Genomic DNA, 15028 nt, shown 5'->3' on the forward strand with positions numbered 1-15028 from the left:
AGAGATAAAGAAAAGGAGAAGAGAAGGTAAAAATTCAGTCAGTAGAGAAAAGGCAGGAGAGGATACTGACAGGACTAAGTGAATCTTACTAATAGTAGAACGCTCAGATCTACAAATTCTGGAAAAATAGAAGAGGAGGGTGAACAGTCATGTCCTCCAAAACCATTTTCTAAAAGTGGTCCTTTTCCAACAATTGTAATGATAATATGTGACAATGTGGTTTTTAAGGCTATTCTAAAAAGATGATGCAATCTCAAAGCAAACCTGGGAGACAGGCAAAGAAGGTGGTCAAAGAGTAGTAGCTCCCCTTTTGTAAACTTTTTCCTCCCTACCCAATTCTTTGGCCCAACATCCACTTCCAGGCTCACTCCCCTAATATTACAACTTGGCTGCCTTGGACCACGGCTTCCACAGCTCTGATAGTCCAGGACCATACATTAGTTCCTAAGGTCCCATGTTTCTTTTCCAATTTTCTAAAAAATGCCTGCTCTTATATCTCCCATCACTTCAGGTTACTTGAGTCCCTTTTCTTTGCAACAACAACAGCAACAAAACCTTAACCTAACAGTTACATTTAGCCCAGTACATGTTTTCCCACATGGTTCAACTCCTGATCATCCCAGTTATTAGCTGTATCTTATTGCCCTATATTATGTCTGTATATAGATCATATCACTATCTGAAATTACATATATACTTCTTAAATTTTCCATACATGTTTGCTGTTTTTATCCACCAGAATAAAAACTCTGACCAAGACAACCTTAATGCACCTTGATTAAACTTTAGACGGGCTTTTTTCCTGACTCTAGGCCCTGACCTCCGTTTTATTAGAGACTTTACTTTAGAAAACTTTCAATTATAAATTCTTTCTCTGCCCCTTTGAGATATAAATCTTCTCCCAGACTTTTGACAGTTGTACAAGCCAGGAATGTCTTTCTCAAGGACTTGGGAGCCACCCTTTTGAAACATAATCAAGAAAAATAGTACCCCTATCTCTCAGCATCTGTGGGCAGGTAGGAGTTTAACTTTGATGACAGCAATTAGCAAACATAGATGGCTTAATCACATTGACCAACTTCTCTGCCTTCTGTTTCAGCATGGTTGAGTTCAATCTCTCTTTCCTATTACAATAGTCTTGAATGAAGTCTTTCTTGCCATTTTTAACAAGTGTTCAGTACAATTTCTCTTTGACAGTTCCATGAAGATAAGGAGGATTTGTGTGCTTGTTCACTGTTGAGGTTCCCAATATTTAGAATAAAGAAGTAGCTCAATATATATCTGTTGAATGAATGGAGGAATGAAATCACAAAAGGTATTTTTTTTTTTGCATTTAAAGGATAACTTTGAGAGAAAAATAAATCCCTCTTGGCTATTCCTTTATATTTCTGAATATACTGCCACATCTCAAAATTCAATCTAAGTACATGGCTTACTAATCACACTAAGGAGAAGAAATTATCAATCTTAGTGATATAACTTTATTACACACACTGACAGGCTTCTACACGTGGAAATTGTATTCCCTAAATATGATTACTTTCTTTGTCAGTAAAGGTGAAAATGGCATTAAACATATGTGCTATTATTAAACTTTAGTTATATTTTAATACTGAACACAAAAAGTTCAAGTGGTTCTAAAATTCTAGCAGGACTATATTTGAGTTAAAAATTCTGCTAGTCTAACAATTTGTAACTATCATAAAATAACTGTTGCGCAAGCTTCTATCATCTACGCTTCTTCACTCATTGTGGCCAAAACAATTACAACATCTGCAAAAGCTCAAACAAAAAATTTTGAGTATGGCCATTCACAACTCAGTATAAGCCTGTGTATAAATGTGAATATAACTTAAGATGGCTGATTTTGCCTAACACAATGACCTAAGCACAAACAAATCACAGTGAAAACTAGCATCTTCTGGAAAAATGCACACCAGGCATCTGATTGTAAAGTCCATATTTTTGTCTGCAATGCTGACCAAGTAAGCATTCACGCTCACAAGACTGTCATAAGCCATGCTTGTTCTCATTAGATATCTCAGAGGGATACAGGGAAGAAATCACTGGTTATGAGTAGGGCAGCAACAGGCATCCTCTTCCATAGATTTGACCTCATAGCAGTCTATGTAGCAGTCCAGAAAACTATGCTTTGTACCCTCTCCCAAGGAGACAACCATCCTGACTTAAAAACTAGAGAACTGACCCTGCATAACCCCACACTCAGCCTGGAGACTCAGAGCTGAAACCATGTTAACATGACTTTTACGTAATTCCTCTATCTTCCTTAGCATGACTTTATTTTTCCAGGACTCCAGAAAATCAAATGGTTTGATTTTTCACCATAGGAACTTCCCAAAGACCCATTAACTCTTCAACAGAAAGCATAAATAGTTTATGCCCTAAGGTTCTTTGAATTCTTTGCCTCAAAATCCTCATCTTGCTGTCTCCAGAAATCCTGGATTATTATATCTTGATACTTGAACTTTACTCAATCCTGATTCTTGACTTGAAAGATTTAAAGGCTTTAAAGGATGCCAAATACGGTTATCCATACACTTACCCCTGAGTGGATAGGTGAAAGTCAAGTGTGAGTAAACTACCAATCTAATCCTCAATAAATGTTTTGGGGCACTTGAGTGGCTCAGTTGGTTGAGTGTCCATCTCTTGACTTCAGTTCAAGTCATGACCTCATGGCTAATGAGTTCAAGCCCCGCAGCAGGATCCACACTGACAGTGCGGAGTCTGCTTGGGATTGTCTCTCCCTCTCTCTCCTCCCCTCCCCACTTGTGCTCTCTTTCTGTCTCAAAATAATAAACTTTAAAAAGTGTATATATAGATATAGATATAGATATAGATATAGATATAGATATAGATATACATATACATATACATATACATATACATATACATATACATGGATATTTTTTTATTGTTATTAGAATCACTAGGTTGTAAAGGTGCTTTCTCACTCAGAGAAGGACTGGGAGGTATATAGGTCTTAAAACTGTAGCTAAGATTTTTTTAAAGCAGGCTACTAAAAAACCTAAGTCCTGAATACAAGGTAGAATCACCCCACAGGTAATACATGAAAATTTCATCACAGTAAGAGTCTCAAGCTCTTCAGAGGAAAGAAAATTATCAGGATAAAGAGGGGCATTGCATAATGATGAAAAAGTAAATTCTCCAAGATGTAATAAGCCTTAATGTATATGAACATAACAAGAACATCAAAATATGTGAGGCAAAAGCAAGTAGAACTTCTAGGAGAAATAGATAAATCCACTGTTATAGTTGAAGTCTTCAACACCTCTCTGTCATAAATGGTCAGATCTACCAGGCAGAACATCAGTAAAGACATAGTAGAATTCAACAGTACCATGAATCAACTGGATATAATTGACATCAGTCAACTACTTTATACAAAAACAGCAAGTAAAACACATTCTTCTTAAGCTCACATAAAACATTACCAAGATAGAACATATTCTAGACTAACACACACCTTAACAAATGCAAAAGAATAGAAATCATACAGTATTCACTTTTAGATCACAATGGAATTAAGCTAGAAATCAACAGAAAGAGTTAGAAAATCCCAAAATACTTGAAGACTAAATAACACACTTCTTTTTTTTATTTTTTTTAATATTTATTTATTTTTGACAGAGAGAGAGAGAGAGAGAGAGAGAGAGAGAGAGAGCATGAGTGGAGGAGGAGCAGAGCAAGAGGGAGACACAGAATCCAAAGCAGGGTCCAGGCTCTGAGCTGTCACAGAGCCTGACACGGGGCTTGAACCCACACTGTAAGATCATGACCTGAGCTGAAGTTGGACACTTAACCAACTGAGCCACCCAGGTGCCCCAACAACACACTTCTAAATAAGAAATGGTTAGGGGTGTCTGGGTGGCTCAGTCAGTTAAGTGTCTGACTTTGGCTCAGGTCATGATCTCACCACTTGTGAGTTCAAGCCCCACATCGGACTCTGTGCTGACAGTTCAGAGCCTGGAGCCTGCTTTGGATTCTGTGTCTTCCTCTCTCTCTCTGCCCCTTCCCTGCTCATGCTCTGTCTCTCTCTGTCTCTCAGAAATAAATAAATGTTATTTTTTTTTAATAAGAAATGGTCACAAATAAATCTCAAGAAAAATTTTAAAAGTTTTTGAACTAAATGAAAATGCAAATGCAACATATCAAAATTTGTGTGGCACAGGAAAGTAGTGCTTAGAGGGAAATGTATAGCTTTGAATGCAAATAATAGAAAAGAAGAAAGATCTAAAATCAATAATCTAAACTTCTACCTTAGTAAACTGAAAAAAAGAAAAGAGAATTAAGTACAAAGTAAACAAAAAGAAAAGACATAATGAAAATTAGAACGAAAAAAATCAATGAAATTGAAAATAAGAAATCATAAGGGAAAATCAACAAAACCAAAAGCTTATTCTTTGAAAATATAGATAAAATTATTAAGATTCCAGCCACACTTACTAAGAAGAAAAAACAAAGAGAACACAAATTACTAATATGAGAAATGAAAGAGAGAACATCACTATAGGTATCATAGACATTAAGAGGCTAATAACAACAATAATAAGAGAATACTATGAATAAATCTAGAAGAAAAGGACCAATTCCTTGAAAGACTCAATCTGCCAAAACTCACACAAGAAAAAATAGACTATTTGAAGAGAACTGTGTCTACTAAACAAACTGATTAGACAATAGCCTTCCAAGACAGCACAAGGCCCAGATAAGTTCATGGGTGAATTCTACCAAATATTTCAGAAAGAAATATAACAATTTTATACAGTCTTTTCTGGAAGATAGAACTAGATATGATACTTCCTAAATTATCTTTTGTAATACAGGATTACCATAATGCCAAAATCAGACAAAGACATTATGAGAAAAGAAAACTACATACCAACATTTCTCATGAACATAGATGAAAGAGTCCGCAACAAAATATTATAAATCACATCAAGCAATCTATAAAATAATTACACAATATGACCAAGTAAGATTTTTCTTAAGTATGCACGGCTGGTTCAACACTAAAAAATCAATTAAGGTAAGACATAACATTACAGACTAAACAATAAAAATCGCATGATTACATGAATAGATGCAGAAAAACCATTTAATAAAATATAATAGCCACTCATGATATAAAAAAAGAAAAAGAAACCTCCCAGAAAACAGGGAACAGAACTTCTTCAACTTGATAAAGAACATTTACAAAAAACCTACAGCTAACATTATAATCACATACATACAAGATGTATATATATGAGGAAAACCACAAAACTTTGATGAAAGAAATCAAAGAAGAACTAAATAAATGGAGTGCTATCCCATGTTCATAAACAGGGATACTCAATATTGTCAAGATGTCAGTTCTTCTCAATTAGATCTATAGTTACAACACATTCCCAATCAAAATCCCACCAAGTTATTTTGTGGATATCAATAAGCTGATCCTAAAGTTTGTATGTAGAGGCAAAAATTGTGCAAAATAGCCAACACAATTAAGAAGAATAAAGTCAGAGGGCAGATGCTACTCAACTTCAACATCTGCTATGAGTCTCTAGTAATCAAGACAGTGTGGTGAAAGTAGAGACACATAAGTCCATGGGACAAAACAGAGAGGCCAGAAATAGACCCAAATAAATACAGTCAACTGATCCTTAACAAAGGAGCAAAGGCAGTACAATGGAGCAAAGATTCTCTTTTCAACAAATGTTATAACTAGACATCCAAATGCAAAAACAATGAATCTAGACACAGGCCTTAAACCCTTCACAAAAATTCACTCAAAATGGATAATAGACCTAAATTTAAAATGCAAAACTATAAAACTTCTAGAAGATAATATGGGAGAAAATCTAGGTGACCTTGTGTATGGTGGTAATTTTTTAGGTACACCAAAGGCATGATCCATAAAAGAAATAATTAATAAAATGAACTTCAGTAAAATTAAAACTCTGCTCTGTGAAAGATACTATCAAGAGAATAAGAAGACAAGCCACAGACTGAGAAGAGAAAATATTTGCAAAACACATATCTGATAAAGGACTATTATATAAAATATACAAAGAAATCTTAAATTTCAACAAGGAGAAAATAAACAACTTGTTTAAAACATGAGCAAAAGACCTGAATAGACACCTAACCAAGGGAGACATTCAGATGGAAAATAAGCATATGAAAGGCTGTTCAACATCTTATGTTATTAGGGAATTACAAATTAAAACAACGAGTTACCACTACACATCTATTAGGATGGCTCAAATCCAAAACACTGACAACACCAAATGCTTGTGAGGATGTGGATCAACAGGAACTGTCATTAATTGCTGATGAAAATGCAAAATGGTACAGCCACTTTGGAAGCTAGTTCAGCAATTTCTTGCAAAATTGAACATAATCTCCCCAGATGATCCAGCAATTGTGCTTCTTGGAATTAACCCAAATGAGTTGATAACTTACTCCTACACAAAAACCTGCACACAAAGTTTGCAGCAGCTTTATTGATAATTGCCAAAACTTGGAAGCAACCAAGATGCCCTTCAACTGATGAACAGATAATAAACTGGTACATCTAGACAATGTAACATTATTGAGCTCCAAAAAGAAATGAGCCATCAGCCACAAAAAGACATGAAGGAACCTTAAATACATATGAAAACCTGAAAGAAGCCAATCTGAAAAGACTATCTACTGTGTGACTCCAACCACATGACATTCTGGAAAATGCAAAACTATATAGACAGTAAAGGGATCAGTGATTGCTAGAGGGGAAGGGGAGGAAGGGATAAATAGGCAGAGCACAGAGGATTTTTAAGGCAGTGAAAGTATTCTGTATGATACTGTAATGGTGGATACATGTCATTATATATTTGTCCAAACCCAAAGAACATACAGCTATGGGTTTTGATAATAGTGTGTCAATGTAGGTTCATCAGTGGTAATAAATGTACCGCTCTGGTGGGGGATGTTGGTAATGGAGAGGCTAAGTGTATGTGGGGGCAATCTCTGCATGGAAAATCTCTGTACCGTCCTCTCAATTTTGCTGTGAATTTAAAACTGCTCTTAAAAATAAAGTCTATTATCATCTGTGCAAACACACTGATAAGAAAAATCAATAAATTCCAAGGTGGACTGGCCAGTGTTTCTAAGGATCTAATTAGATTAAATGTAGGAAAACTAAAAAAAAAAAAAAAAAAAAAAAAAGATTATGTAATCTCTACCTATACCACTCAAACATTATTGCAAATTATCTGTAGGCTTTAATGAAAAAGTAATGGCAACCAAATTGTATTAAATAACAATTTCTAACATGCTCTATTTAGTTGAGGGTCTGAAATTCAACAGAAGTGAGAAAAAGAAATCAGAGGCTGAAAAAGTCACCAAAATCTATAAGTAAAATTAGCCTCTTTAATTTCCAATTCTTGTTTTGATGGCTAGATAAGAAGCAAAAAATATGCAATGTAAATATGTATGCCAAAACATAATAATGCATGTGACAGCTTCATAAGCATAAACTGCAAATAATAACAATAATAATAATAATAATAATAACAGTGTAGAAATGTTTTTCCATAAGCTTTTCAGAAAATTTAAAATATTTATATACTTCCACTTAGCAGTAGCTGACCGATCCATTTTGCCCCCTGAAACAATACATTAGTGATCTTTTTCCCAATTTCAATGTGTCACGACCTAGTTTATCATGTTTAGCACTTACTAATACCACTCTCTGTCCTGTGTATATCAGGTTTCCTATGTCCACTTACACTATCAAATGGTGTTACCTGCAGCTGCCATATCTTTCCCCTAATGCCCTGTAATTCATTTCCAGGCCTCCCAGAAATCAGGTTCCGTGGACCACCCAGAGTGGCATTCAAACACACATACAAAAGAGCTTGAAATAAAGATAAAAACAGAGAGGGAGGCAAACCTTAAGAGATTCATAAATACAGAAAATAAACTAAGGGTTGCTGGAGGGGAGGTGGGTGGAGAGATGGGTTAAGTGGGTGATGGGCATTAAGGTGGGCACTTTTCTTCAGGACAAGCACTAGGTGTCCTATATAAAAAAGATAAAGCACTGGGTTCTACTCTTGAAGCCGAGACTATATGGTATGTTAATTAACTTGAATTTAAAGAAAAAAAGAAAAGACAAAAAGAGCTTGATTCTGGGGCACCTGAGGGCACAGTCTGTTGAGCAACTGACTTCAGCTCAGGTCATGAGCTCCTGAGTTCCCGCCTGCATCCTCAGCTCAGAAATCCTGTCTCCCTCTCCCTCTGCCCTTCCCCTGCTCACGCTTTCTCCCTTAAAAAAGAATAATAAAAAAAAAGTGCTTGATTCTATTCCTTGGATTCCTCGTTACATTTTTACCCTGGGTTATGGTTTCTAGGAAATCTGCATTACGTCTTCTCAAACAGAACATTTTCCTCTAATGGACGCTGTCTTCCATGCTTCACAACTCTCTTACAGAATCACATATTCAGTTTGTGAATTCCTAGTAAATCAAATTACCTTCAGAGTGCATATCAACTGAAACAATGTTGAAAATAAAGAGTTATTAAGTCCTGCACCCGCATCACATTAAAGGATTAAACTGCTATTTTCAGATTCATACTCTCCTATTCCCAAGCCACCACCAGCTCACTTCATCATAAGTTTTACGTCATTGTACAATTTACTAAAACCTTGCTAATACGTCATTGCTTCAGGTCAGTGAGTCACTGATACGCACGAAGAATAATAAAGGATTACCAAGGAGATGGGCCACATTCTTCCCTATCACAGGTCTTAGAATCAAGCTGAGGGGAAAAAAAACACACAAAGGAAATAATAATATCCTCTCAGATAGGCAAAATTCTACAAGTAAAATTCACTCATGTCTCTATTCCCATTTATTCCTTATAACCACCCTGTGGTGTAAGTAATTAGGTATTCCTTCCTTTTTCTTACAGACACAGAAACTGAGAGCCAGAGTAACCATCCCAAAGGCTCACAACAAACATATCCTAAGGAAGGAATAAGACCCCAGGTCCCACAACAAACGGTACGTGTTCATGAGCACATACAAAGCAACAAAAGAAAAATAACTTCAATTACATTAATGTGCACTCATGTACATAAATGAAGATGAAATACGATGAAGATATTCATTAGAGTTGCTTTGGAATAATTACTTTTTTAAAAAAGGCCCAAAATGGGAGTCACTTGTGCTAAGCCCGCCCGTGTCACGGAACCGAGACTTAACATCAACTTGATTGCAGTTTCAGCCTCTCCCAGGAATGTAATCTTAACCAGTCCACCTGGAATTACCTGGTCAGCACTAATGAAGTAACCTTCCTGTTAGACCCCTGGCCTTCCCCTAAATGAAGGTGACGTTGCCTGAAATAACCCATTCTTTGCTAATATGTCCTTGTCTTGCCCCCTTCTGCCTATAAAAGTCTTCTGTGTTGTACAGCTCCTCAGAGCTCCTTTCTATTTGCTAGATGGGAAGTTGCCCAACTCATGAATCATTGAATAAAGCCAGTATGGCCTTTAAAATTTACTCGGCTGAATTTTGCTTTTTAACATAAGGTTTCCCTGAAGAAGTATGTTCCAGAAAGTTGGATGTCATATAATAGATAATACAGAGTTGATCCACAGGAACTAAACCAGAAAGAAGCCAAAAATGGATAAAATAATGTGAGCAAAGAAACTGATGGACATGTGGGTACATCTAAATAAGTATTGAAATTAAATAAGACAACAATTGGGGCACCTGGGTAGCTCAGTCAATTAAGCAACCAATTCTTGGTTTCCATTCGGGTCATGATCTCATGGTTCATGAGTTTGAGTCCTGCATTGGGCTCCACACTGACAATGCGGAGACTGCTTGGGATTCTCTTTCTGCCCCTCCCCGGCTCACGCTCTCTCTCTCTCTCTCTCTCTCTCGCTCTCGCTCTCGCTCTCGCTGTCTTGCTCTCGATCTCTCTCTAAGAAACAAACTTTCAATAAATAAATAAAACTACAATATAATAATTAAAAGGGAAAGTTAAAAAATATAGATCCAAAATACAAGACAGTAATTTCAAAGATGAGATGAACAAAGGTCCTTGAATTAATTAGGAAAAGAGTAAAGATACTAATAAGCCACATAGTGATGCTAGAAATGTTAAGAGTAATCAGGGGCACCTGGGTGGCTCAGTGGGTTGAGCATCCAACATTGGCTCAGATTATAATCTCATGGTTCGGGACTTCGAGCCCCATATTAGGCTGTCTGCTGTCAGTGCAAAGCCTGCATCAGATCCTCTATCCCCTTTCCTTCTGCCCCTTCCCCACTCATTCTCTCTCCCTCTCTCTCTCTCCCTTTCTCTCTCTCAAAAGTAAACATTTAAAAATAAATAAGTAAAATTTTTAAATATTTTTAAAAAGAAATGTTAAGAGTAATCAATTAACAGAAAAACTTCCAAACTAATGGAAGATATCCAGTAGGTGAGAGAAAAAAATCAATCCAAAAAATAGAAGAAAAAAGAAAAAAGGAATAAAAACAGAGAGAAAAGAACAAAGGTATTTTAAAGTAGAGAATAAAATGCTTTATGTAAATAAAAATGCAATTAATCTCAAAATATATGCATAGATTAAGCTTGTCAGTTAAGACTCTCAGAATTTACTGCTTCCAATTCTGTGTCTCCCTCTCTGTCTGCCCTCCCCTGCTTGCTCTCTGTCTCTGTCTCTCTCTCTCTCTCAAAAAAATAATATACATTTTTTAAAAAGCCTCTCAGAATCTATATAAGATAAAGATACAGCTAGAGTTTAATAATCTATAATAATAAAATTTAAAAGATATATCTATATATGCCAATACTAAATGAAAGCTAATTTAGCTTTATTGATATCAAGTTAAATAGATCTTGAACAAAAACAATCATTAAGGACAAAGAAAGTTAGACAATAATGTTGAGGAAATCTCCCAGACAGTATAGCAAAAATAGAAAGTGTTGGAAAATTGGAGAGAAGAAAAAAAGAAAACTAGAAGGCCAGTCCAATCCACATAATGTCTGAATAAAAGGAATACCAACAAGAGAAAAGTGAGGAGAAGGGTGGAGAAAATAATTTCAGGAAAAAGAAATTAAGACATAAGACACACTTTTCCAAATTGAAAAGGGCCACCATCAGTGCCCAATAAAACTGATGAAAATGGACCCCACACTAAGGCATATCATCAGAAAGTTTCAAAATCCAGAGACAAAGAGAGCACACCAAACTTCCAGAAAGAGAGAACAGGTGCCATGTAAAAGGGCCAAAATCCTAGTGGTTACAAGTTTCTTAACAGTTTTTAGAAGATGGACTACAATGACATTATGTCTTTCAAAATTCTGAGGAGAAATTTTCTCTAGCCTAGAATGTTATAAGTAGCCAAATGGTCGATCATGTGGGAGGTGGGAGCAAAAAGATTTAAGAAAATGATGTTGATAGGGGCACCTGGGTGGCTCAGTCGGTTGAGCTTCTGACTTCGGCTCAGGTCATGATCTCACAGTTCGTGAGTTCAAGCCCCACGTCGGGCTCTGTGCTGACAGCTCAGAGCCTGGAGTTTGCTTCAGATTCTGTATCTCCCTCTCTCACTGTGCCCCTCCCTCATTCATGCTCTGTCTCTCTCTCTCTCTCAAGAATACATAAAACATTAAAAAAAATTTTTTTAAATGATGTTGATAGAATATTGCTTGCATCGATGTAATGAGAGAAGATTTAAACAATTGGCAGAGAGCTTAGTGTTTGAATTAGTGGTAAGTACATAAAACCAAGCAAACAATAAACCCAGACATTTATTAATGCTCGGGAAAATGCAAAGTGCAGGAAAACAATCATAGCATGTTTAAGGTTCCATATCTGTAGTAATAATGTTGTGAACACCTAATATTTATTGAACCAAAAGGATGATATACCTGTATTGTGAGAACTAGGTGATGGGAAAAGTGCATGGACATAGTAAGAGTAGGGAGAAAATGCCATTTGCGAAGTCAAAGACAAGGCCTCAAACTGAAAAATCAGGGATGCCTGGGGGAGCTCAGTCAGTTAAACATCTGACTCTTGATCTCAGCTCGGGTCTCGATCTCAGGGTCATGAGTTCAAGCTCCGATACTTTAAAGAACAATTAAAAATTAAAAAAAGAAAAAGAAAAGAAAAACCAAGAGGTAGGTAGGTGATCTTGTTGTTTGCTGACATGCAAGCAATAATAAAAGAATCTCCTAAACAATGCGAAAGTGGTTGGCTCTAGGGTTGTTGTGTTTTGTTTTTTGTTTTCCAAAATGAGGTAATGTCAATCATTCTGCATAGAAGTTTTACCAATTTACCTTCCCCTTGGGCAATGTATGAGAATACCCACACCTTCACTTTATTAGTTCACGTCCGCTACAGAGTGCTGCCAAGTCAGGGTTACATGTGCAAGAGTTTTACTGAGATGAATACCTGGGAAAGATAAAGGGAAGAGGGAGGAGGCTTCAGACCACAATGCAGGTCTGACATGTCTGAAGAGGTATTGGGTAGAACAGTCTCAGACCACAGTACAGGTAAATGGGGAGCCCCAGAGCAAATGCTACTCAATAGAGGAGTTCTCCATTGAGCAGGAGTCGACTAACTAGACTGTTTACCACCATTCTTAATTATTGGCTAAGAGTAGCCTTGGGGAAATATGGCGTCAGTGTATGAAATGCAACAGACCAGAAAATGCAGCAGCTGTCAGTCAAAAAAAAAAAAAGCCTTTATTCATACCATTTGTGTCTTTCTGAGTGTAAATACTCCCACTGCGGCCATGGCCAGTTTCAAGCTACTAGTGTGACAGTATGATAACTCACTAAATGAATGCTGAGTTTGAAAAACATGCTAACAGTTGTCTTTCCCAAACCAAGAGCTGGTTCCAGGAAGCCATGAATTGTGCTCTGGGTGGCAGGTTTTCATGAAGGAAGATCTGAGCAGTGCACCTTCTTAGCCACCATACTCACCATCCTGGTGTGTTAGCAAAGTTCTTGTTTGGTTTTTGGTTTTTGGTTTTGTTTGGGGGTTTTTTTTTTGGTGTTTTCTTTTGTTTTGTGTTTTTTGTGAGAGAGAGAGAGAGAGAGAGAGAGAGAGAACTATCGCATGTGGGGGAAGGACAAAAGGAGAGAGAGAATCTTAAGCAGGCTCTGAGCTCAGCAGGTAGCCTGATGTGGGGCTTGATCCCATGACCATGAGATCATGACCTGAGCAGAAATCAAGAGTCCAACACTCAACCAACTGAGCCACCCAGGTACCCAAACTAAGCTTTGTTTGTAACAACCTGAAAATGGTGTGTCAGTGTATAGTTTTACTTTGCATTTTACTTAATATGCATGAGGCTGAGGATCTCTTGATATATTTATATATTATGTCAAATACATTTATTATTTTGTAACACATTTAATGTATCTTCCCCTTTATGAGCTGAGCCAATCTTTTGATTCTTGTTATTAAAATATTGGTGTCTATGTTCTAAATGACTGAAATCTTAATATATAAATTCATATAGTAAGTGAAATATAACTTCTATCATCTCCTTATCATATTTCACATTTTCAAAATAAACTCCTCTCAACCCTTTCCAGAGGGTAAATAGGAAAGAAATAAATGTACCTTTAAAAGCTTGATGTAAATGGAATCTAAAATTATAAAATAATTTACTATCATTGCTCTTTTTTCTGTAATTTTTAAACTAATGTGTATGGCATCAAAACACAATGTATGCACTTAACTTTCAGGGAAATAGGGTTTTTTTTAATAATATTAAAGTTAAGTGAGCATAGAAATTGTATGGAAAAAAGTCACCGAATAGTTTCTATCTACCTCCCAACATACATAGAATAACAACAACAATGTAGTGGAGAATTTTCCATCTGAGCAGCCGACAAGGACAGAGTAGAATCTTTAGGGAAATTAAGTTTGTAATGTTATCATTATGAACATATTTTAATAATAGATGCATTCTATATTGACTCATTTTTATGTTATTAGTTGAGATTATTGGTTGCATCCTATTAGCTTGATGTAGCAAGTTGAAAATCACCCACTATTAAGTTAGAAGTTAGGAAGCTCTGGATAAAGTGGTCTTTTAAGACATTACATATTTTAAGTATTTGTAATTGTATAGATAACACACTGAATGAGCAGAACCTTGAACTAGACCAGACATCAGAAATCATCCAATATAGTCTCTAGCCACAAATGTGCTTAGACAAAATTTAAAGCAAAAAGGCAACCAAAAAGGCAAAAATTTAAGACTTTTCCATAAACTTTTTTTTATATTATCTCAATCAAGCACTGCTACCATATATATCTGGAGAGGAGGAGACAAAAGATCTATGGATGCATAGCATTTTAAAATGCATTTTAAAATACAGTTTTCTTTTTTTTTTTTTTTTTTTTTTTTTTTTTTTAATTTTTTTTTTTTAACGTTTTATTTATTTTTGAGACAGAGAGAGACAGAGCATGAACGGGGGAGGGGCAGAGAGAGAGGGAGACACAGAATCGGAAGCAGGCTCCAGGCTCTGAGCCATCAGCCCAGAGCCCGACGCGGGGCTCGAACTCACAGACTGCGAGATCGTGACCTGAGCCGAAGTCGGACGCCCAACCGACTGAGCCACCCAGGCGCCCCTAAAATACAGTTTTCCAAAGAAAATATATCTGTTTCATATCTTTTAGTCAATTACCTAGTTCATAAACTGTTTTGCCCCAAATGCTACGACTTTTCTTCTGTTCCACCTTCTCCAACCACAACCTCCACTTTTCAAACCACAATTTCCAACCACAACCACTGTCCCAGTAATTGCTATTATCAACCAGAAAGCAAGAAAAGGAAGCAGATGAAAATTAACATAAAGTAATTGAATATTACAATTTATGGCAAGTAGGGTGAAGGCTGAACATGTGGCTAAAAAGAAGTTTCAATTATCTGTAAACTTTTATCTTAATTTTCTCAAAACATATGAACCACAGTACTCAGAAAAAAAAAAAAAGAAA

The 15028-nt window shown here is 36.3% G+C and overlaps 1 protein-coding gene across 1 annotated transcript in view; it reads right to left on the reverse strand.

Moving 5' to 3' along the window:
* The window catches only part of KCNH5 (potassium voltage-gated channel subfamily H member 5), a 295393-nt gene that overhangs the window by 210852 nt on the left and 69513 nt on the right, over nt 1-15028 (reverse strand). The gene's annotated exons all lie outside the window — the stretch shown is intronic.

The sequence above is a fragment of the Panthera onca genome, chromosome B3 (assembly GCF_046562875.1).
Source record: "Panthera onca isolate mPanOnc1 chromosome B3, mPanOnc1 haplotype 2, whole genome shotgun sequence".
Classification (NCBI taxonomy): Eukaryota; Metazoa; Chordata; class Mammalia; order Carnivora; family Felidae; genus Panthera; species Panthera onca.